Source organism: Hypanus sabinus, chromosome 4, assembly GCF_030144855.1.
Source record: "Hypanus sabinus isolate sHypSab1 chromosome 4, sHypSab1.hap1, whole genome shotgun sequence".
NCBI classification, from domain to species: Eukaryota; Metazoa; Chordata; class Chondrichthyes; order Myliobatiformes; family Dasyatidae; genus Hypanus; species Hypanus sabinus.
In genome coordinates this window covers 45,785,401-45,810,681 of record NC_082709.1, presented here as the reverse complement: position 1 = coordinate 45,810,681, position 25,281 = coordinate 45,785,401, and the positions used below count along the sequence as shown (strand labels likewise).

General features: G+C 42.0%; 1 protein-coding gene across 3 annotated transcripts in view; it reads right to left on the bottom strand.

The window, feature by feature from the left end:
- LOC132392716 (SPATS2-like protein) overlaps positions 1-25,281 on the bottom strand; it is a 219,685-nt gene that overhangs the window by 109,495 nt on the left and 84,909 nt on the right. For 2 of the 3 annotated variants that reach the window (XM_059966992.1, XM_059966993.1), the window contains one exon: positions 17,302-17,403. The gene's annotated coding sequence lies outside the window, so the exon portion shown is untranslated. Of the gene's footprint in view, positions 1-1,749; positions 2,127-17,301; positions 17,404-25,281 lie in introns of all 3 variants that reach the window. The other variant, XM_059966994.1, reaches the window with a different exon arrangement.

Sequence of the window (25,281 nt, the reverse complement as noted above, 5' to 3'; positions counted from 1 at the left end):
TTGTTACCAGTTGATGGGCTGCAGGTTTGGGTGATCTGTTAGTTTGGTGTAAAGGAGGGGTTGGGGGCGTTTGGGTTTTGTGACTTTTTTTTTCTTTTTTTTTATACAAGAGAGAGATCGTCTTTCTTTCAACTACTGATATGGCTTTCTATACTGGAGAAGACAAATTTCAGAGTTGTATTCTGCATACATAATTTGATAATTATGAAAATGAACCTTTGAACGTTGTTTAATTGTGTGTCAATGGTGTGACTGCATTGTGACACCTGCTTTAAGGAATTCACACTTGTTGCATTGTGCTCTGAGGCCACACTCTTCCAATCTTTTGAACACACTCAAGATTTTGGAGGTGTTCCTCGTCATCCTCACTGGTAAAAATGAAGTTATCCAGGTAACACTGAGTGCCTGGGCAGCCTTGGAATGAATTCCTTCAGCCTGCATGTAAAGTAACTCACTGGCTACTTTGTCATGGATGGTATAAGGAACTGGATGTGCTTTGCAAAATTTGGATGGTGCCTTCTCATTTTTCGATTTTTTTTACCCTTGATATGTTTGGCATTTCCAACGGCATCCTTGAACACTGCAGTGGCATCATCCAGTACCTTTCTGAATTTGCTTTCATTTGATTCAATTACAGGATGTGGCATGGATGGATCTCCAGTCAAGTTGTAGTTGTCTCTGACAATCACGACCCCATAATGCTACCCTCCTGTTTTCACTACAGCCAAGACCAATGAGGCTTATTGTTTGTTGTATTTCACTGTTACAAATGTCACTCCCACAGGAGTTATCTTTTCTCCAGTGTAAGTTTTCAGTTGGAGATTTGGAAGCTTCAAGTTGAATATCTTTGAAATGCCACTCAAACTCTTTTTGTGGAATGACTGAAACAGCTTAGCCAGTATCCTATTCTATTGTAATTAATTTGCCGTTCACTTCTGGTGTAAGCCACATTGCTTTTCTCCTATTAGTTTTTAGTTTTTATATCTCAAGGATACCCAGCCCTTTGTTACTCTCATCATTGTAGGATTTTTCAGATTGGTGCTCTTTTTGAAACTGGAACTTGCTTCTGTGTGCAGTCGATTTATTTTTGTCTGCCCGACATGTTCTGTGTACGTGTCCTACTTTACATCAGTTGCTACAACTCTTGCCTTTAAACCTGCATTATTCTGGTGTATGTGAGCTCCAGCCTCAACGGTAACACTCAGCCAGGCCAGTTTCTGCATTGACATTCCAATTTTGTTCATGCTCGCCTTCATTCCTGACTGCAACCGAATTGTGTCTCTGGCTGCTGTTTCCATTGAGACAGCGATTCCAACTGCTCCTTTAAACTTGAGTTGTGGTTTAGTTAGAAGCCATTTTTGAATGCTTTCTTGTAAGATTCCACAGACTAAACGATCTCTCAGAGCATTATTAAGCCCATCACTGAAATGACATATCAGCTGTAATGAATTATTTACATAAAGTATGCTTAATCAAAATGGTTCAAATGGTTCTGTTTATTACCAGAGAATCTATACAGTATACAACCTGAAATGCTTGTCATCGCAGACAGAACTCCAAAAGAATGAATGATAGAAAACAGTTAGAACCACCAAGTCCTGTCTTCCCCCTCCCTCATGCAAGCATCAATGCAATGTCCTGCTCCACCACCCATTTCAGCAAAAAGCTTCAGCGCCCATCGCCCACCAAGCAATAGCAAAGCACCCAAAGAGAGACCATGATCTGCAATCAACAAAAATTATTGTTTACCTGACAGTTCAACACACCAGAAGCTCTCTCTCTCTCTCACTAACCAGGGACAGAGAGACACCATCCATTTTCACAGCGAAAGGGGAGACTGACAGTCACTGTTACGATATTACAGTCTGCCATGTCGCTTTTCCATACATCCGCCACAGCAAGATCCTAACGTTCCATCTCCTGTGATGCCTCAGCCAGCAGCACCAGCCTGGAATAGGTCATTCACAGGGCTGCACCCTGGAGGTGCCACCTCCCAAGTCAAACCTGGATAAAGTCAGAAACTGGTTGGCCGATGAGCTCCAGGAATGGGAACTCATCTGCCATAAACAAAAAGACGTAGTTTGAGTGCCACCTGTAGATCACAACCTTGAAAGAACCACAAACACCTTGAAAAGGGAGAAAAGAGACATTAAACGGAGGAATTTAAATTGTCTTCACCAATGAGCTTGAAGAGGCAGCCTCTTGGCACCATCTTAACTCAGCCCAATATACTCAAAACAATGAATTTACAATATTACTCAAATATTATATACACAACAGTTTTAAGTGAAGAAACATCACTAAATACCTTGTGGGTGAGGAATTCCCTCAGAAATCTGAATAAATTATTTCACAGTTGTACCTCCAATACAAAAAAAGGGCTTCTCGCAAGGGCAAGAAAAAAACTGCAGTGAGCATAAGGAGCTACTGGAGCTAAATTTCAGTAATTGTGAGGTGTGAGTAAGGTTTAGAGAAGGAATTCCAGTGGTTGGATCCCAGCAAGTTAAAGACTCGTCTGTCTCTGTTGAGAATAAAGGAAAGTGGAGATGCACTCATGGCCAGAACATAAAACATAGAACAGAAGACTACAGCATGGTGCAGCTCCTTTGAGCAATGATGTGCCAACCCTTTAACCAATTCCAAGATCGATCTAACCCACATAGCCTTTCATTCTTCTTTTGTCCATCTGCTTATCTAAGATTTTCTTAAATGTCCCTCATATACCAGCCTTGTACCACCAACCTTGTACAATGCACCCACCATTCTCATTGTAAAAGAATCTGCCTCTGGCATCCTTCCCTTTCCATCCTTCCTAATACCTTAACGTTATGTGGCATTGTTTTGGCAAATTCAGCCCTGGGAAAAAGTCCCTGGATATCCAAAAGAGTCCCTGTTTGCCCAAAACTGAGGGAATGCAACTTGCTTAGAAATAGGATTACATTATACAAACTGGCTTTGATATGTAAGTGTGGAGAAAGTTAGATCTACAGAGCTTGGTAACCTCAAGAAGACTTCTGGGTGCTAGTGTAAATTCCGTTAGGTCCTCATGTGGCAGGTTTCCTAGACCATGTGGCAGTCCTCTTCTGCTCAAGTGGCTTGTGGAAGCTAGATGACATTCACTGAAGTGATGACCAGATTTCTATAGCATACCATTGAACAGCACTGCATGCCCAGGAACTTCAATGCAATAGCAGAGACACAATTTAGAACTAAATTCTTGTTTAACTATAATTTATATTCATTGAAAACTATTTCAAGGCCCCATTTCAATCTTAAAATGTTGCCCTCGCATGACTGAAGAGTTTCAGCCTGAAATGTTGACTGAACTCTTTTTCATAGAAGCTGCCTGGCCTGCTGAGTTCCTCCAGCATTTTGTGTGTGTTGCTCGGATTTCCAGCATCCACAGATTTTCTCGTTTGTCTTTAGACTAGATATTAATTCTTTCCATTTTTTTATGGCATAGGAGGCCATTTCAGCCCATCGATCTATGCTGGTGCACAGAGCAATCCTGTTCCACCACAAATATTTCTGGCCACCTACTTTCCACACATCCCTCAGGTTCCAGTGGTCGAAGAAATGACTTACTAACCCATAAATCTCTGAGAAATGGGAGGGAACTGGAGCAACTGGAGAGAACCCAGAAAGTAACATGGAGAAGTCACAAGCAACAGAGGGCAGGAATGAAACAGTCAGGCAGCAGGAGTACTCACTGCACCATTGTGCGGCTAAAAATCCGCTTGCGCTTGTATTGAACTGTTGCAGCACAGAGGGCCAATAACTGCTGCACTGGAGGACACCACTTGGAAACCCAGTGGCGCATAAGGCTCAACGTTCAGTTAGGCCAAGAAAGTGATGAAACACGTCAATACAGATTGTGGGCTGGAGTGGAAGAAGAGCAGAATTTTGGATGAGCTGAAGACAATTTTGAAAGGCCAAAGAGGACACCACTTAAATAATTGACACTTGAACTACCAGTGGTCCCTGTGGAAAGTTTCAGCAGTGGAAGAGTAGGAGTTGAGATGTGCAATGTTCTGAAGTTGTCTGTACTCTCTGTGGGGTCATGAGTGCTGCTATTTTCAGCAAACTACAGAAGTAGAGATACCAACATGTTTTACTGAACTCATGTAATTCCCAACCAGCAGCGGCTGTAACAACAATATACAAAATTGATAACACACAGTGCACCCAGTTCTTAAAGAAACATTAACCCTTATATTCTCTACAGTAGATATAGACAGCCTTTGTGTTGGAGAGAATATGGTATCACAAGCACGCTGAGCTTGGACTCAAGCCAGGATTCCAAGACTGCAAACAGAATGGGGAAGTTGACAAAGATGGGCAAAAGTAGGGTTGAGGAGGATGAGAAAGGGGACAAAAAAATGGGAGAACAGAGGATAAGAAGGGGAAGAAAAAAGGGGAAAACTCAAGATTCATGCCATTGGGTTACAGACTACCTAGCTGCTGCACCATTTTGTGTTGGGCTTCAACCTACCAGTGGAGTGGGCTAAGAATGATCAGGTCAGTGTGGGAATGGAAACAGGACTTGAAAATGGTCCGCAACTGGAAGCTCCATATAGCCATTGTGGACTGAGAGTAAGCATTTTGTAAAATAGTTGCAGAATCTGCTCGGTCTTGCTGATGTAGTGGAGGCCATACTAGGAGCCCCAAATGAGACAGACAAGTTTAGAGGAGAGCCTTTGTCTCAACTGGAAGGACTGTTCAGCTTCCTGGCTGATGGTAGGGAGGATGTTTAAGGACCAGTGTTATATCTACTGTAACTGCAGGGGGGAAATGCCAGGGATCGGGGAGGGATGAACAGATTAGAGAGTCACAGAGGGAGTGGTCCCTGTGGGAGGCAGAAATGGATGTGGAGAAGAAGATAAAGTCTGGTGGTGGAACCACATTACAACTGTAGGAGATAATGAAGGATGGTACGTGGATGCAGAGGCTCACAGGATCAGGGAATCTCTACCTCTGTTCTGTTCAGGGTGAGAGGAGATGTATGAGAGACAGAGAAAAATGTGAGATCAGCCTGCAAGAACTACAGCAGAAGGGGAGCCTCACTTCCTGAAAAGGAGGACATTTCAGATGTTCTAGACCAAGAGTCTTATCCTGAGAGCAGAGGTGGTGATGACGGACAAACTGGGAGAACAGAGTGGCTCATGTAGCTTGGCAGCTTAGTACTGTAATCTCCGAATTTATTTTTGTTCTTAACCCATAGCATTGTACAGTATGAAACAACCTCCCCCCTCTAATGTACTTCTGAAGGTAAAACACTAACTGATGTGATTGCCAGAGACAGTTTTGTTGAGAATTGAACACCTGGATGGTGAGGAAAGGGATAAGAGTTGATGGCAAGGAACTGATGTTTGTGACTGGGAGCGAAAATGATGTCACCAATATCTAATTGGAGGGAATTATTGCCCATTAATGACTGGTTATTGAATAAACAGTGTCACATTTCAGAGGTGATACATAATCAGGAGAAGCGTAGTGTTAGGTGATATTAGTCTTGGTATTGAGATTGCATATCTGCCTAGTTTTGTCTGCCTTGCTTGGATGGAGGTATTTCAGAGAAAAGTTCTGGCTGACAACAAAATGACTTGCCACAGGATGCAGATGCATTTATAATTTCTGTCTCCATCTACACAGTGACCTTAAAAGGACTGGTCATATGCATATAAATTAGGAACAAGGTAGACCACCCTGCCCTTTGAGCCTGCTCCATCATTTATCGGATCACGGCTGACCTGAACTCCACATTCCCATCCACCTGATAGAAGGGCCCGTTTCTATACTGTGTTGCTCAGTGACTCTATAGCATTCTGAGTATGGCCTCCAGCCTTCAACACCCACTTGGCCGAGAGCCTTCCTGCCCTTAGCACTCACGTGACCTCCTGTCTTCCTGCTGAAATCACTTGCAACATCTACGTGACTCAGCCGAGAAGAACAGCACCCCACTGTGATTACTTCTGTGCACATATGCCCTAACTGACCTTTCATGATTGCCTCCTGAATAGAATTGCCTCTAGTTTTTAAGCACTACCTCCATTCTGACCATCAACTATACATTTTCTTGTGCATTAAGCAAAGCACATCAATTACTTTAAGCAATCCTTCATGACCATGAGGTCTGGACTGTATCTTTTCCCCAGTCTCTTTCCCTGACTACAAATTTATCATTTGTTTCCCTGGAGCCCTGATTGCACTCGTTGAACTTGTAATTCTTCACAGTCTATGAAGGTGCTAGATTAGGATGAAGTTTTTAGAGATTTCTAGTTCAAGGCATCAGTAGATTCACCAACATCTCAGTTACTACTGCTGCAAAGCATCGTCTTCATCTTTTACCTAAGTCCACGTTACTGTGCTCTGTGCCCTACCATTTGACCTTCATAGTATCATTTGCCCTCAAGAGCATTCCACAAGCTTGGCAAATGGCTGAGATTGCTCATGGTTCTTGAGAGTGAGGATCTATCAACACTTTATCTGCCTGCCTTGAACACAGTTCTACCCAGAAAAACAGTTCTTCACACTAGCTCACTAACCTGCTACTCTCTTAAGCAGCAGCAACCCATCCCAGTGACTAATATTGTGCTCCAGGTTCTTTGATGTTGTTGTTCACTAGGGCAAGAAGCAAAGGTACAGTTATGAACAGAGAAGCCCTTATTAAGAGTGGCCAACTCTCAACAGCAGTGGTTGCTACAACAAGGTGCCACAGTCCTGCCATACTGTACACTCAATTTTTAAAGGTACACTAAAAACTTACATTCACTAAAGTTTTCACAGGCTTCCTCTGTGTTGAAGGGAACATGGGATCAAAAGCACATTCAAACTGGGATGCCAAGATCACAAACTGGTTACCATAGTGGCCTCAGAAGGGGAGCAGAATTCTTGACAGGCTGCAGGCAATATCTTGGTGGGAGGCACTGTTTATCGAGAGGCTGGAGAGCTGACCCACAGTACATAGTGAAGGGGGGCAGAGGGCTGCTGGGGGAGGTGTGGGGAAGTAAAGCTATTAATGACATACTGCTAAAAGCTGATTCCATTTTGACGGATGCTTACGTACAACGTAGTATATCAAATAGGCCCTCTGGCCCACGACATCTGCACCTAACTTGGCGCCCATCAAACTAATCCCATCTGCCTATCCCTCAGTTTCATGCCTTTTCATGTGTCTGTTTGAATGCCTCTTAAACATTGTTATCACTCCTGTTCCGCCACCTCCCAGCAGCCTGTTCCAAGCACTCCGTGCTGTGTGTGGGAAAGCACTTCCTCACAAATCTCCTTTAAACTTTCCCTCTTCCACCATAAAGCTGTGCCCTCTGGAATTTGACTGTTCTACCCTGGGAAAATGACTGTCAATGCCTCTCAAAGTACTACATACTTCAGTCAGGTTATTCCTCAGCCTCCAACACCTCAGAGAAAGCAACTCTCCTTATAGTTAACATTCTGAATCCAGGCAAATCCTGATGAATCTCTTCGGCACACTCATTGAACTCTCCACCTCCTTTCCATAAGTGACGAGGGGTAATGGAGGCTTCAGGAGTAATGGTGTGCACAGGGTTGGGGTGCTGTTGGATGGAGGGAGGAGCTGCAAGAGCTGCTCCATGGGGCTGAGGCACCGGGGGGGGTGGCACAGTGTGATAATGCCCCCTATTCAGCAGACATTGAGAATGCCATTTATGACACTGAATACAGGAAACAGACCAACTAAGGCTGGGAAAAAAAATCAAATTCACAACGCATTTGCAAGCTGCTCTAAGCTTCATACCAAATCCAAAGTAAAATCTTCATTTCTTTTGAAGATAACAAAAAGATTTCAAACCAATCCTTGATACAGGGTTAGATACCCAACTTTAACATTCCTGATGTATAGTGCAATGCAATTTGATACCCTATTAATTTATTAACTACAAATTAACCATGGCTTTTTACTAATGGTGTTATGCAGTGTGAAGCACCCTCCCTTAAATGTGCCCCTGACTAAAGAACATGTTCTTGCATTATTGCCAAAGACAGTTTTTGCTAAGGTTTGAACTTTCCTCTGACACTCTCCAGAGTTAACACTACTTTTTTCTTAGATACAGGCCACAAAATTGCTCATAATATTCCATACAGAGTCTGATCAATTCCTTATAAAGCCTCATCAGTACATCCCTGCATTAATGTTCTAGTCCTCACTTCAGTTCTCTCCATCCCATTCCTCTCTCTCTGCTGTACATCTCAGAATTCTTCCATCTTGAAGTATATTGACCTGAAACATTAACACTGTTCCTCTTTCCACACCTGCTGACTCTATTCAGCAAGTTGACTTTATCCCCAAGACAAGTTGCTTGACGCTGTTGTCCCTTTTCATGCCTTGTGGCATATTGGGCAGCATTTTTGCCGTTTCAGTAGTATTTGTGTTTTACAAGGCCAAGTTGCTAGCTCGACATTCAGCCAAGCATGCAAGGAGCTGGCTGAACTCAGGACCATTCGCCTCGAAGTCCATTGCTGATGCCACTACGCCACCAGCCAGCCAAGACAAATTGCTTATTGCTGCCAAAATTCAGGTTAGCAATTTAGGACCTAAGAAAATACAGGGATATAAGTATTGTTTAGATCATTTAGTAATTTGTGTGTTCGGTTTTGCTCTTCTAATATGTTATGTTATGAGAATCTATTCATTTTGATAGTGTGAAGAGGATGGGAAAATGGAAAGGGGAATTGTGCTTCGTCTCAATTTCTGCTTTACCTTGTCAGCCCCTCTTGCCTGGTGTGAAGCAAATGCATTCACGGGTAATTATATAAATGCGTACAATAATATAGCAATATTTAGCTTGTCTGCACACATGTACAGACATCCCCTGAGGGGGGATTGTTACTTGCTATCACTTACGCGTGGGAGGGAGGGGAGCTGGGGGATGGGGGAGAGACTTTGAGGTTTTGAGACTTTAGGTTCTAATATTTAACTGTCATTCATTCTTTGGGGGCACTCCTCTGTTTTCATGGATGGTTGTGAAGAGAAAGCATTTCAGTATGTATGTTGTATACATTTCTCTGACATTAAGTGTCTCTTTGAAACCTTTGAACTGCGAAAGCCCTATTTACTGACAGAAGTACGATATGCTGTCTAATCAAGTAATGGTCACTGTACTGACACCATGAGAGTCAAATGTGGAGACAACAAAGCTGTTCTGCGAGAAGATACCGATGGCATGTTTACTGACCAAATGTTTGGCATGATTGTATTTGTCAGGTGATGGCCAGATAGACTCCAACACTGATTAATGGAATAAATAAAAATACATTAAATGCACTTGTCGGAGTGCACATTTGATAGCAAGTTGTGTGAAACTTCTTCAAGCTGAAGAGATCTAAAGAAAGGGAGAAAGAGGGTTAAAAAAAAGAGGTCAGGAGAGAGAGAATAAGAGAGGAATTAGAAAGCGCATGAGAAAGCAATAGAGAAAGCAAGAGAAATAGAGAAAGTGATAGAGAGGTAGATAGAGAGACAGTAAACAGACAGAAGGACAGAGACACAGAGAGAGACAGAGCATTTGTATTTACCTGATTGTTCAACTGCATGAGAGGTGTCCAGAATCTCTAAAAGTTAGAGACTTGGAGTTTCTATTAACGTGAATGTGTGCACTTCAGAGGAAATCTGGGAAGACTGGTTATCCAAGATTGGACAATACCTGTAACATCAATGTTACAAAGTATAGTTTCTAACTATAAAGCAAATTAGCCCAATATGATTCTGACCTCTTGATTCGTTAAAAGCAGCACTCTTTCAGGAATTTGACCTCAGTGTCAGAGTAAACAGGAATGAGTGAAAATATAATACCCCAAAGGCTCTTGACAGAATGGACGGGAGAAGATGTTGCATTAGAGTCTAGAACTAAGGATCACCATTTAATAATAAGGGCTCATTGATCCAAGTCAGAAATGAGTCTTGGTGAAGGTTCTCAGCCTGAAATGTTGGCTGGTTATTCCTCTCCATAGGTGCAGCCTGACCTGTTGTGTTCCCACAGCATTTTGTGTCTGTTTCTCCAGAGATTAAGAATATTTTTTCTCTCAGAGTTGAGTCTCTCTCCCCCTAAAGTAGTAGTTCCTAGGTCAGGCAATATCACACCGTTGGGGATGGTGGGTGTTTCTAAAGGGACGATAAAGATAAAGGGGGTGGGGGGGTACTTGGTAGCAAGGAGCCAGCTGATGGATTACAGATTTAATTTAAGAAATTAGTTATTTATTATAAGTAATTGACCCTCTGTGCCTCATAATGGATTACAATGATCACGTAATTGCCTCATCTCTTAGACTTTGCTCAAAGCGATTTATAGTTGTTGAAAAGCAATGTGACACTTCTGTATTTGGCATCTCATGAGACCTCTGAACTGAAGAATTCATGTTATTTCTGGTCCTGGCCCACACAGTATTGCCATTCACTACTGTAGTACAATGTTAGCTAGTAAGATCCCCCTACTCTAATAACACAGTGACGTAATTCCTGTGAATCAGAGTATGGCATTCAATAAGGTAAAGATCAGAATGTGCCCCTTTTGACTGATCTTGGTCGCATTTCTCTATAGCCCAACTGAGATACTGCTGCCTTCCTTTATGTATCTTCAGGCAGAGTCAGGTTTTGCCTTAGCAATGATGATGTAATAACTTTCTCCTTTACTGATCACAGTGGTTGAGTTTGGACAAACAATAGGTGATTGTGCGTGCTTATTAATCCATAATGAAAATAGCAGATGCAGACCAAACAGAAAAGAAGTGTAGACAGTATAGTGTGGAGTATCTGAAATATAGATTTAAAACAACACCAAGTAAATAACAGGAGCCAATATGTCTGTGGTGTGAAAATCTGCAGGCTGTTAATGAAAAATCTGATAATGATGAGATTGACAAAATATTGAGTAGCCCTGAGATATACAATGTGAACACTAACATGAGACATGTAATATGGCTTACACCAGAAGTGAATAGCAAATTAATTAAAATGAAACTGGACACTAGCTCAGCAGTTTCAGTCATTGCACAAAATGAATTTGAATGGCACTTCAACGATACTAAACTGAAGCCATTTAAATGAATTATGTTTCCTTATATCATCCATGGAAAGTAGCCAGTGGGCTAGATCATATGGGGACTGAAGGAACTCTTTCCAAGGTTGGGTGCAGTCTGTGGGTAACACCGATAGTCCCAGAATCCAAAAAAAAACTGGCTGCAGTATCTATGGCAATGTTAAAGTCAATATCAACTCAGTACAGAAAGATTGATACCCTTTGCCCAGGATAGAATATATCTTTACAAATCTTTCTGGAGGGAAACACTTCAGCAAAGTGGACTTAGCTGAGACCTACCTACAGATGGAGATGGAAGAAGAGTCCAAAGTGAGTCTCATCAAAAACACTCACAAAAAGCTTTATTGCTATAATAGACTTGTTTTTGGAGTAGCATCTTCACCTGCAATCTTGCAGAAAACTATGGACCAGGTGCTGCAAGGCTCCCTAGGCACAGTGGCACCTGAATGACAAGGAACATCTCCAAAATTTCACATCAGTGTTAAAAAGATTATAGACTCAAAGCATGATGCACAAGCATGAAATCTTTTAATCAAGCATCACTTACTGTGGTCACACCATTGATGCACGGGTGCTGAGAAAATTCAACCAGTGGTGGATTCACCAAGGCCAAAGGATGTGTCACAGCTGTGGTCCTTTTTAAGATTTGTCAATTACTAATACAGGTTCCTGCCAAACCTGGCTACTGTGCTCCACCCCTTGAACTCACTACTACAGATTGGGAAGAAGTGACAATGGACAAAGCAGTGTGAGGTGGCTTTCCAAAAGGTGAAGAGAATTGTGACATCAGACACTGTGCTCACACATTATGATCCACATCGTCCAGTGAAGCTTGCCTGTAATACCTCACATTATGGTATAGGTACAGTAATGTCAAATGCTATGAGTAATGAAAGTGAGCACTCCATAGCATTTGAATCATGATCTCTTACTGCTGCAGAGAAAATTTAAGCACAGATTGACAGAGAGGCCTTGAATTTAGTTTGTGGTGCAAAATGTTTTAACCTGAATGGGAGAGTGTTTACCCTCATCACTGACCATTAACAACTACTGTTCATTTTTAATTCGCAAAAGGGAGTTCCACCAACAACAGTAGCACAAATGCACAGCTGGGTCTGTATCTTGGAGGACACAATTACAAGATCAAAATCAAGAGGTCGACTAATTATGGAAATGCTGATGGATTAACCCATTTTCCCCTGAAAAAGGAAATAACTGAAAAATTGGAAAAGGGGATCCTCCTCTTGAGGTATTCTCCCTGATGCTAAACTATGTCGATAGGACCATAAAGCCATAAATATGGGAGCAGAATTATGTCATTTGATCTATCGAGTCTGCTCTGCCACTTCATCATGGCTGATGCATTTCCCTCTCATCCCCAATCTCCCACCTTCTCCCAGTATCCCTTCAAGCCATGATGATTCAAGAATCTAGCAACCTCCGCCTTAAATATACACAATGATTTGGCCTCCACAGCTGCCTGTAGCAATGAATTCCACAGGTTCATCACTCTCTAGCTGACAAAATTCCTCCTCATCTCTATTCTAAATGGACTACCCTCTATTCTGAAGTTGTGTCTTCTGATCTTACACTCTCCCACCATAGGGAACATCCTTTCCACATCCACTCTATCAAGGGTTTCACTAGTCAACAGGTTTCAATGAGATCCTCCTCATTCTTTTAAATTCTATTGAGTACAGGCCCAGAGCCATCAAATGCTTTTCATATGACAAACCACCCAATCCCAGAACCGTTTTCATGAACCTCCTTTGAACCCTGTCCAATGTATTCACATCCTTTCTAAATAAGGGGCCCAAAACTGCATATGATACTCCAAATGAGGCCTTACCAGTGACTTATAAAGCCTGAAAATCACATCCTTGCTAACACTGTACTTGCCTTCCTCACCACTGACTCAACCTGCAAATTAACCTTTAGGGAATCCTACATGAGGATTCCCAAGCCCCTTTGCACCTCAGATTTTTGAATTCTCCTTCAATTCAGAGAATATTCTGCCCTTTTATTTCATCTATCAAAGTGCATGACCATACATTTCCTGACACTATATTCCATCTGCCACTTCTTTGTCCATTTCTCTTAATCTGTCTCAGTCCTTCTGTAGCTCTCTACTTACCCAACACCATCTGCCCCTCCATCTATCCTCATATCATTTGCAATATAGCCACAAAACCATCTATTACTTCATCCAAATCATTGATAAATAATGTAAAAAGAGGTCCGAACACAGTTCCCTCTGGAACACCACACATCACTGGCAGCCAACCAAAAAAAAAGGTTCCAGCCATTGCTGCACTGCTGTCATCCCTGCCAGTGTACTTTTCCAATCAATTCTGGTCAACTTCTCTCTCATGCCTCTGTAGTTTCCTTTACTCCACTGTAATACTGATACATCTAACTTTAGCATCTCTTTCTCAAATCTCAGCGTGATTTGATCATATGATTCTTTTACCATAAGAACTCTAACCAATTCTGGTTCACTGCACAACACCCATTCTAGAAGAGCTGATCCCCTGTGGGCTCAACTATGAGCTGCTCTAAAATGCCAGCTAGCAGGTGTTCTAGAAACTCCCCCTTTTGGGATCCAGCATTTATCTGATTTCCCCAAACTACCTGCATATTGAAATCCACCATGACTATTATAACATTACACTTTTGGCATGGATTTTCTATCTCCCATTGTAATTTGTAAACCACATTTTTGCTACTGATTGGAGGTCTATATATAACTCCCATTGGGGTACTTTTACCTTTGCAGTTTCCCAGCCTAACCCACAACATTTCTACTCGTTCCAATCCTATGTCAATTCTTTCTAATGATTTGATTTCATATTTTTCCAACGCAGCCTCCCCTCCCAGCCTTCCTGCCTGTACTTTGGATACAATGTGTATCCTTGGACATTAAGCTCCCAGCTATAATCTTATTTCAGCCATGACTCAGTGATGCCCACAACATCTTACGTGCCAATCTGTAACTGTGCTACAAGTTCACCTACAGTGGTGCTAGAAAGTTTGAGAACCCTGTAGAATTTGTGTTATTTCTGTCTAAATATGACCTAAAATGTGATCAGATCTTTACACAAGTCCTAAAATTAAAATAAAAGAACACAAATAAATAATAACACAAAAACATTATACTTGTTAATTTATTTATTGAGAAAAATGATCCAATATTTCATGTATTTGTTGGGAAAAGTATGAGAACCTTTGCCTTCAGTAACTGCTGTGACTCCCTTGTACAGCAATAACTTCAACCAAACAGTTCCAGTAACTGTTGATTAGTCCTGTACATTGGCTTGGAGGGATGTTAGACCATTCCTCCTTATAGAACTGCTTCAACTCCAGGATGTTGGTGGGCTTCCTCGCATTAACTGCTTTCTTCAGGGCCTTCCACAACAGTTCTATGGGATTAAGGTCAGAACTTTGACCCGGCCATTCCAAAACATGAATTTTCTTCTTTTTAAACCATTCTGATGTTGATTCACTCTTATCTTTCAGATCATTGTCTTGCTGCATTATTCAACTTCTATTAAGCTTCAGCTGATGGACTGCTACTCTAACATTCTCCAGTAAAATGTCATGACCCAGTTTTGAATTAATTGTTCCCTCGACGATTGCAAGTTGTCCAGGCCCTGAGGCGGCAAAGCAGCCCCGAACCATAATGCACCTGCCACCATGCTTCACAGTTGGGATGAGGTTTTGGTGTTGGTGTGCCTTTTTCCTCCAAACATAATCTGCCAAAAAGTTCAACTTCTGTCTGATCTGTCCACAGAACATTATCCCAGAAGCATTGCAGAACATCCAGGTGGTCTGTTGTGAACTTCAGACATACAGCAATGTTTTTTTTTTGGAGGACAGTGGTTTCCACGTTAGTGTCCTTCCATGAACACCATTTGTGTTCAGTGCTTTTCTTATAATGGACACATGAACAGAGACTTTAGCAAGTTCTAGAGATTTCTGCAGGTCTTTTGCTGTTACCCTTGGGTTCTTTTTCACCTCCTTCAGCATTGCAAGTTGTGCTCTTGGTGTGATCTTTGCTGGATGCCCACTCCAAGGGAAAGTAACAACAGTACTGAGTTTCCTCCATTTGTAGACAATTTCTCTTTCTGTGGACTGTTAAACACTCAGGTCTTTAGAAATGCTTTTGTAGACTTTTTCAACTTCATGCAACTCTACAATTCTTCTTCTAAGGTTCTCTAACAGTTGTTTTGATCGAGGCATGATGCACATAAACAGATCTTTCTTGAGAAGAGCAGGCTCTGTCAGTAACCTAATTTTGTGTGTCTTTTTTTATCGGGCAGGGCACCTCTACAACCTACACCTCCAATCTCATCTCATTGACTGGAGCACCCGACTCCAAATAGCTTTTGTAAAAGGCATTACCCCAGAGGTTCACATACTATTTTCCAACAAATGCATGTAATATTGGATCATTTTTCTTAATATATAAATGAACAAGTATAATGTTTTTGTGCTATTTATTTAAGTGCATTCACTTTATTTAGTTTTAGGACTTGCATGAAAATCTGATCACATTTTAGGTCATATTTACACAGAAATAAATAAAATTCTACAGGGTTCACAAACTTTCTAGCACCACTGTACCTTATTTCAGATACTGTGTGCACTCAAATCTAACATCTTGAGTCATCACCTTTTCAATTCTGTCCCTCTTTTATATTGCAGCACATCCCAGTGACTGCAACTTTGCCCTATCATCATCCTGTTTTTCCTAGCAGTCTCACTGTTTGTAAACTGTCAGCCCTATCATTCTTTTTCCCAGCCCCTTGCCAAATTAGTTTACACCCTCCCAAGCAGCTCCAGTAAGCCTACCTGCAAAGATATTGTTCCCTTCTGGGTTCAGCAGCAAACTGTCCATTTTGTACAGACCGTACCTCTCCCAGAAGATATCCCAATGATCAGAAATCTGAACCCCTGCCACTTGCACCAGTTCCTCAGCCACGAATTCATCTGCCAAATCATCCTATTCTTACCCCCACAGGACAACAATCGAAATATTACTGCCCTAGAGGTTCTGCTTTTCAGCTTTCTACCTAGCTCCATAACGTACCGCTTCTGGAACTCCTCATCTTCCCTACATGCATCATTGATGCCAATATGTACTTCTGGTTGCTTACCCTCCCCCTTTAGAACGTCATGCACCCAATCTGAGACATCCCTGACCTTGGCAACATACCATCCCGGTGTCTCTATCACACCTACAGAATCTCCTGTCTGCTCCTCAAACTATGGAATCTCCTGTAACCACTGCAGTCCTCTTCACTCTTCTTTTCTTCTGAGCCACAGTACCAGACTCTGGACCATAGACCTGGTCACTGCAGCTCAAAGTGGTATACTTAATTAGTTTCTCTATTACAGCAGAGATGATCCAAGGGGAAACAGAGAAGACCCCACATTGTCTCAATTTTACATGGGCACCCAAAATGTCTGGAATGTGCATCAGAACCTTCAGTTCCACCATTTTTACCAATGTTGGGATGAACTTGCCCTTCATAGAGGTTGCCTTATGTGGGGATTGAGAGCTGTAGCATCCAAGCTGAGAACTAAAGTGTTGGAAGAGCTGCTGTCTAAGCCAGTCATCTAGGCGTGGTCAAAATGAAAGCGTTGGTTCAAAGCTCTGTCTGATGGCCTGGGGTAGATCAGCACATTGATCAGCTCACCATGCATCACTTGGGATGCCAACATACCCAGAGGATGCCAAGAGCAATGCCCCTCCATCCCTGGGAACGGCCTACATTCCCCTCGCAGAGGATTCATGTGGATTTTGCCAGGCCATCATGGGCACAAATTTCTTCATAGAAGTGGATTCAGCTACAAGGTGGCTAGTAGTATTCCCAATAGCCTCCACTACAACCTCGCACACTGTTGATGTGTTGAGAAGGACTTCTCAAGGATTGGTGTGCCAGGACACCTAGTCAATGACAATGGACCACAGCTTCTTATGGAACAGTATCAATCCTAACCTGGACACAACATATTGATGTAGCTATAAAGAAGGCAAGATAGCAGATATATTTCATTAGGAGTTTGAGGAGATTTGGTTTGTCAACTAAAACACTTGGAAACTTCTATGAATGTGGAGAGCATTCTGAATGGCTGCATCACTGTCTGGTATGGTGGTGGGGTGGGGGGCTACTGCACAAGATTGAAACGTTACAGAAACATCAATGCAGTCAGCTACATCATGGGTACTTACCTCCACAGTATCCAAGACGTCTTCAAGGAGTGGAACCCCAGGAAGGCGATGTCCATCATTAAGAATTCTCAACACCCAGGACATGCCCTCTTCACATTGTTACTATCGGAAAGGAGACACAGAAGCTTAAAGACACAAACTCAGTCATTCAAGACATTCAAGAGCTGCTTCTTCTCTGAGATGCAATTTCTAAATGGACATTAAACCCATGAATGCTATCTCATTACCATGCTTATTCCTGCTATTTTGCACTATGTATTTTAACTGAACTATTTAAAAGATATATATATACATACACACACACTTAATGTAACTCAGCTTTTTCCTATATTTATCATGTATTTCATTGTACTTCTGCCATAAAGTTAACAAGGTTCATGACATATGTCGGTGATATTAAATTTGATTCTGATTCCTGAAAAATGAATGAAATGAGACACATTACATCTGCACCATACCACCCAGCTACAAATGGAAATCTTTTTGCAGACTCTAAAATAGGCACTGCGAGCAACATCAGCAGAACTCTCTACACTGACACAGAACCAGAAGCTCACAGATTTCCTCCCTCAATACCACAATGCAGCAAATTCCATAAACAACAACTCACCAGCGATACCGTTCCTGGGTCATCTCTTGCGGTCACGCTTGGATCTCCTCAAACCCAAACTCAGAAAGAGTATGCAGGACAAATAGTGGATATCAAACGAGGAGGTGAAAAGTTTCACTCCTGGAAAAGCAGTCCTGGCAAGGGTCTACAGAGGTGATCAAAAGTGAGCACTTGCAAAGCTGTAAGGACAGAATTGCACTCAATTTTTCACAGCAGTTTGTCTTACATACTCCTTGTGAGATTGGGTTTGAGGAGATCCAAGCGTGAGCGAAAGGAATGGCCCAGGAACAGCGTAGCTCATGAGTTGTTGGCTATGGAGTGTGCTGCAGCGTTAGCGCAGGAGATTCAGCGTTAGTGTAGGGTGTTCTACTGACATGGCACGCAGTACATCCTTTGGACTCTGGACAAACATTTCCACAAAGCAATTTGTAGCTGGGTGGTACGGGGCGGATGTAATGTGTCTTATTCCATTCATTTTTAGGGATGACTGAAACTGTTCCACAACAAACTGTGATCCATTGTCACTGATTAAGTGTTCTGGAACACCAGTCCTTGAGAAGAGGCTTCTCAACACATTGGCAGCCTGTGAGGCTGCAGTGGAGGCTACTGGGAACACATCTGGTCACTTTGTAGCTGCATCCACTAAGACTATGAAATTTTTACCCTTGAGTGGTCTCGCAAAATCCACTCAAATCATCTGCCAGAGCATTGTAGGCATCTTCTGGACATGTTGGCATCCCAAACAGTGCATGGCAAGCTGCTCAATCTGCTGATCTATCCCAGGCCACCAGACAAAGCTTTCAACCAACACTTTCATTTTGACTACACCTTGATCGCTGGCATGTGGCTCCTCCAACACTTTAGCTCTCAGCTTGGATGCTACAACAACTCTCAATCCCCACATAAGGCAACCCCTGTCAAGGGCAAATTCACCTTTGTACTGATAAAAATAGGGGAACTGGTATTCCTGGTACATATTCCAGCCATTTTTAGTGAACATTTGAATGACTATCTTTTCGATGTAGCCAGCCATTTCTGCTTTTACTTATTTAGTATTATTGCTTGGTACTCTCCGTTTATGAATCCATGCATTTTGTCTGTTTTCTGACTTTTTTTTAAACTTGACTATCTCTCTCCCCCTTCCGAAGAAACATTTGTTGCAATTTGTTTTAAACCTGAACTTCTCTTTCCTCCTTCTGAAGAACATGTCTTGTGCTTCAACAGGTTGGTAATCATCTCAGTTTTTAAAAAAAAAACTTCCTGTTATGTTTTGTAACTCCTAAACATTAAACAAATTGAAAGAAAAAACATGGGAGCTGGGGACCTTGTTTTACTTTGGTGAGGCATTTCCTGATGATGTGGTGGCATAATGAAATGCTATTCATGTACTTTTACATATATTCCATAATGAATTATGAAAACAAGGCATTCTTAATCAAACAACATATTTACAATGTTACTGAAATATTAAATACACAACAAAAATCGCCACAGATTGAATTCAAAACTAGAACAGATTCATATAATTGCTTCCTAAATCTCTTTGTTGCAGGTTGCATCCTCAGCCGGGAGAAACAGTAGCCATTTTGGACGTTGCTATTTCTACACAGCCTTGATAAGGGACGTTGCCTTTCAAATGCAGCTCAGAATTGTAATTCCCTTCTTCCTCACAAGACAAAATAGAGATGGAGAGCAGGCCTTGGCAGTGTGCTGTTCCAATATAAGCAAGGACCCCAGAGTTGATCTTACGTTAGGCCTACCTGTTTAATGTTAGCATTAGTCATCTTGTCCAGTTCCCAGTTTCTATCTTTGGCAGAAAATCTGACTGGTTCTTGTGAGCCTATATGCTGCAGTTCTCCCCCACCAACTCCTCCCAGGATTAGAAGAGACTAGGCTGTTCAGCTAATTAAGTCCAATACAGTTTTGACACTGACTGGTAACAGAAAACAAATTGCTTCACCCCATTTCATCTGGACTTCTTACCCTTATTGAGCATAAAGGGCAGAAATGGGTGCACGCAAAAGTAAAGTCTTTCTGCCCAGATACTCATTTCCACTCTTGGCGTTGAACACACTGGGACTGCTTCATGTGATGGTGTGCCCACACTTGGAATAGCTAATGCATTCCCTGCACATCAGCCATTAGCTGGGTGGTGTGGCGGACCAACCTTTGCATCCCACAGTGAAACGGCAAGGGCTCTGGCCAATAAGATGCAGAGATCTCATCCCAAAACAAGCCCAATCACCATTTACAACGTGCAAAGGAGGGGCAACACTTTGTTAGCCGTATCAGCTGTCAATGATAGATATTTAAAATCTAAAGCAGTGAATCATTAAAAATATAAAATACTTTTAACAAAATTGTGGACTATGAAGATGTAAGGAAGTAAAAAGATTAAACAACAAAATAAGTTTTGCAAAAGCTATCTTAGCTTCCCTCTTTGCTGACTAAAAATCATTGCCTCACAAAGCACTCTGAACTTTGGATCTGGCACCACGTCAGATGGTGTAGGATCTGGAAAGCAATTCACAGAACTATCATTAAATTCTTGACTCTCCCCCATTTCACAGAACGTGTCTCGATGTCCAGAAATGAATTCACTTTCAACAGTTGGAAGGCTAGAGTTCCGAGCGACTAGGTAAATTAAGTATCATCTGGCTTACTCTGTAGCAGTACTAGTGTCCTGTAATGGAACGGATTTTGGAGGGAGAGTAGATTTGCTGCAACTACACTTTAAGTACCAACAATGGAGTATGAACTTCTGAGCAATGGTACTTTGGGTGTCAAGTCACTTGGCTGTTTCAAGACTTCAATGGTGAGTTCTTTTCTGCTCATAAGAATGCACCTGCAAGATGCATTCCTCATCTAACAGGTCACACATGGTTTCCAGTAAACAAGGCCAATCCACACTGAATTAGTAAAGTGGGAGATGCCTGTGCATTGAATCCTATCCATTTCTCCCCACCCACCATGAGCTTTGGAGGAAACAACCAAAGGTTAGAGCTCTTCCAAATTGGGTCAGAACTTCCTGGAAACTATGAGATCTTGGCCCAAGTGAATCCCCAAGTACTCTAGTAGTTCCACTGAATTTCTAGCAGGAGGCTGTTGGAATTCCCATGAATAGTTTACAACCATCATTCCAGAAGAAAGCATGGACAAGAATGACATTTCTCCATGTCTATAAACAAAACATGCTCACTTCTGAAAGTTATACCGGAATCCACACTCTATTGTGCTATTAGTCTGCAACCACCCTCTCAATTCTGACTTTATAAATAATGCCAATTTAATGCACTCCCAATTTACTTAACTTTATTCAAGTTATATTTAAAATAGTAACATTTACTGTCAGTGCTTAAGCAGTTAAAAATTATGAATTTCATTTATCTTATTGAGTCAAAAACCACATCTGTGAAACATTATGTATTCAATTCATTAAGATTACCATATGTCACAGAAATCTGCAGTGTTTGAGTGTGCTTCAATAACTCTGAACATTGTCCAAACTGAGATACAAGGAGTATTTGAGCCACAAAGCATCTAGCAAGTTTTTATAGCTAGAGCTGTATCCTGAACTAACTTGCTTTGTATTCAGTAGAGAGCTAGAGTTTCTATACAATGTATATGAATGTGTATTATAATAACTAATCTTGTGCATCTGCATTGTTTTGGGCAAATTCTACACAGCAAAGTGGGCACAGACTATTAACTATTCATGTTGCATTCATTCACATTAGTCTACTAATATGCAATGCCCTCACAACGCCAAGCATGTTAAACAAAAGAGACAAGGAAAAACATTTTATTGAATTTTGCAGGGCAACCATGAAGTAAAAAGGCAGATTTTTTCTTTGAGGCTAGGCTAAGCAAACTAGTCCTGCACTCTTGCGTTTACAAGAATGAGAAGTCATCTCACTGGCAGGGTAGGTGTTTCCGCTGGTGGGCATGGGTGGAACCAATGGTCACAATCTCAGAATAAGTGGCTGCCCGTTCAGCATGGAGATAAGGAGAAATGGTTTAACTGACCATTGTGTACCTTGGGAATTCTCTGCGCAAGAGAGATTTGGAAGCTCAAACAGTGAGTGTATTCACAACAGGAGTCTGATAGATTTTGAGATGTTAATGGAGCCTAGGGATATGGGGAGAGTGAGGGAAACTGGCTCTGAGGGAAATGATCTGCCAGAATGTTATTGATTGGCTCCATAGATAAGCGGGACTGAATTGTTCTGAACAGTGAGGTCATTTATCAGCACAGAGGGCCTGAAAGGTTATTGAGGAAAGGTTTCTCTGAAACAGGGTCACCCTGATGTTTACTCTCAGACCAGTGCAGGTGCCTGTGTGAGCTTAAGGTTTTCTGAGGTCATAACCTCACCCACCTCAGCCCAATCACCCATTTTTATCTCCCATCAACAACCCCCCCCCCCCATCTCCTGGTTTCATCAACCACACATTTCTTGCACCAGATCCCCCCCACTTTGGTTTCATCGGCTCTTCACCTCTGCCTTAATGTTTCCCATCATCATCTTCTTTACTGATCAGATTCCAGCCCTGGTAAGCCTTGCCCACATATCTATCACCCTCCAGCCTCTATCTCCACTTTCACCAGCCCTTCCACCTGGCTCTCTATCTACTTTTTTTCCCTTGTCTATTTTACTCCTATCACCCACCTATTCCCTCTTACCCACTTGACTCCTACTGCTCATCGTTCTTCACCCCTCTTCTGTCCACCATCATTTACTCTCCCCATCTCACCCATCCTCCTCTCTTTGTTCTCGCTAGCTTTCTTCTCCACTCCCAGTCCTGATTCAGGGTCTTCAGCTCAACCATTAGCAACTCCTTTCCCTCATCATACACTGCCCAACCAGATGAATTCCTCCTGTGGTTTGTATTTTTAGACAGAAAGATGTCGAATACCATCTTTGCTGCAAGCTGCCTTCCTCTTCTATTATGGTAATTTCTACTCTAATGAGTATGAAAGGTCAACAAGAGAAAATCTGCAGATGCTGGAAATGCTGGAGCAGGGAAGTTCGCAGCTTTGTTGCAGAATTTCTTCTGGCCGACCTGCCCTACTGGAAAAAATGTTGTGATGACAAGAACCCACGCCCCAGTTTGGAGCAGTTTAACTGAGGTTTGCTTGTGTAGAGAGCTGGGTAGGAGAAATGCATTGGGCCCTTTTAATTATGCTGTCAGAATTCGAGGCTGGATCTCTTGCAAACTGCACAAGTCACAACTTGGATTAATGTGAAAGTAAATCTCGGTGGACAGGAAGTTTGGGTGCTACACTACTGCTACTATTGACTGATAGAGCTGCACTCCAGGGAAACAACCCTGTAAGGTGAAATGCTGTGCTGAAAAGGTCACCCAATATTAGTATCTGGCATTAAATACCAGAAATGTGCAAAATTGGTTCACACCGTTTCCATCTGTACAGTGTTCTTTTTTTCCCCCACTGGTAAACTTCCAGGCCCAGGTCAATGTCAAAAAGAGGAAGACCTGGGAATGGGAAGAATGGGGGAGAGGGACACTGATTGACAGGAGAGATGAGGGTATAAGGTGAAAAAAGTAAAGAAACTAAAGGATGGGCCTAGAGCAGCAGCTCAGGAACATTTAAGCATGCTATACAATTTTTAAAATTTCCACAATATTGCACTTCTCTAAAAAATTGAACAATTTTCTAATCAAGATGGCACACCCTGCATTCTTTTCTTCTTTAGGAATTCTAGGTATCTAACAACACTGTTCACCCCCAAAAAGGAAACAGCAACTGTGGTTCAAATGGATTTTGTTTGTTGTGATGTACTTTGGGGAGTGTTACACATGACATAAACAATTTTGCCTGAACGAGGATACATTGGAAATGATCAGATCTCAGAATCGTAACTATTCTGAGGTGGAAATGGACTTGGGAGTCCTTGTGCAGGATTCCCTAAAGGATAAATTGGAGATCAAGTCTGTGGCGAGGAAGACAAAGGCTATGCTAGTATTCATTTCAAGAGGACTAGAATATAAAAACAAGGATGTAATGTTGAAACTTTATAAAGCACTGGTGAGGCCTCACTTGGAGTGTTGTGAGAAGCTTTTGGGCCCCTCATTTTAGAAAGGATGTACTAAAACTGTAGGGGGTTCAAAGGAGGTTCACGAAAATGATTCCAGGAATGATTTGCTTGTCATATGAAGAGCACTTGACAGCTTTAGGCCTGTATTCATTAGAATTCAGAAGAATGAGGGGAGCTCATTGAAACCCATTGAATAGGGAAAGCCCTTGATAGAGTGGATGTGGAGAGGATGTTTCCTATGGTGAGAGAGTCTAAGACCAGAGGTCACACCCTCAGAATAGAGGGACATCCTTTTAGAACTGAGAAGAGGAGAGATATCTTTTAGCCAGAGAGTAGTGAGTCTGTAGAATTCTTTGCCACAGGCAGCTGTGGAGGCAGAGTCTACGTATATTTAAGGCAGAAGTTGATAGATTCTTGATTTCTCAGGGCATGAAGGGATATGAGGAGAAGGCAGGAGATTGGGGCTGAGAGGAAAACTGGAGCAATGGGCCAAATGGCCCAATTCTGTTCCTATAGCTTATGGCTTTATTATGCCACCACATCATATGTGGGTGCCTCAGTAAAGGAAAATGAAGTAGGCACTTTATTGCTGGGCTCCCATGTTCTTTTGATCAATTTCTGGAGTAACAAAACATAACAGACATTGTTATCTTCCTAAGGGCACTTTGAGGTGAACAATAAACTCTGGTTTTTCCCCTCGGTAATAGAAAGTTATATCTGGGGTTAGCTTCAGAAAGCAGTACATACTTGGAATGACATTCTTTTGGCTGCTGGAATTGATAAACAGAAGAAAGGAACTCCATTCATGCGTGAAGTTTTTTTAATGGGTGGATGAAGTGCTGGGGGTGGGTGGAAGCATGGGCATAGATTCTATAAAACAGTAACCATCAAAGGTCGGGATGATGCAACGCTGAGACCATTTCCTGATTAGAGTACAATTGTTTGTAGTTACTTGGTCTCAATAAGTGGCTCATACTGAAAGGATTGCATTTAGAGTTATAAAGATATAGAGCACCACAGCACAGAAAAGGCCCTTTAGCACATATGGTCCATGTCAGTCTATTTAAACTGCCTAGTCCCATTGACATGCATCGGAACCACAGCCCTCCATATCCCTCCCATCCATTTACCTATCCAAATTTCCCAAGTTGTGAAATTGAATCCGCATCCGCCACTTGCACTAGCAACTCGTCCCACATGCTCACCACCCTCTGGGTGAAAGAGCTCACCCTCAAATATTTCATTTTCCACACTTAACCCATGATGTCTAGTTATAGCCTCATCCAACCTCAGTGGAAAAAGACTGCTTGCATT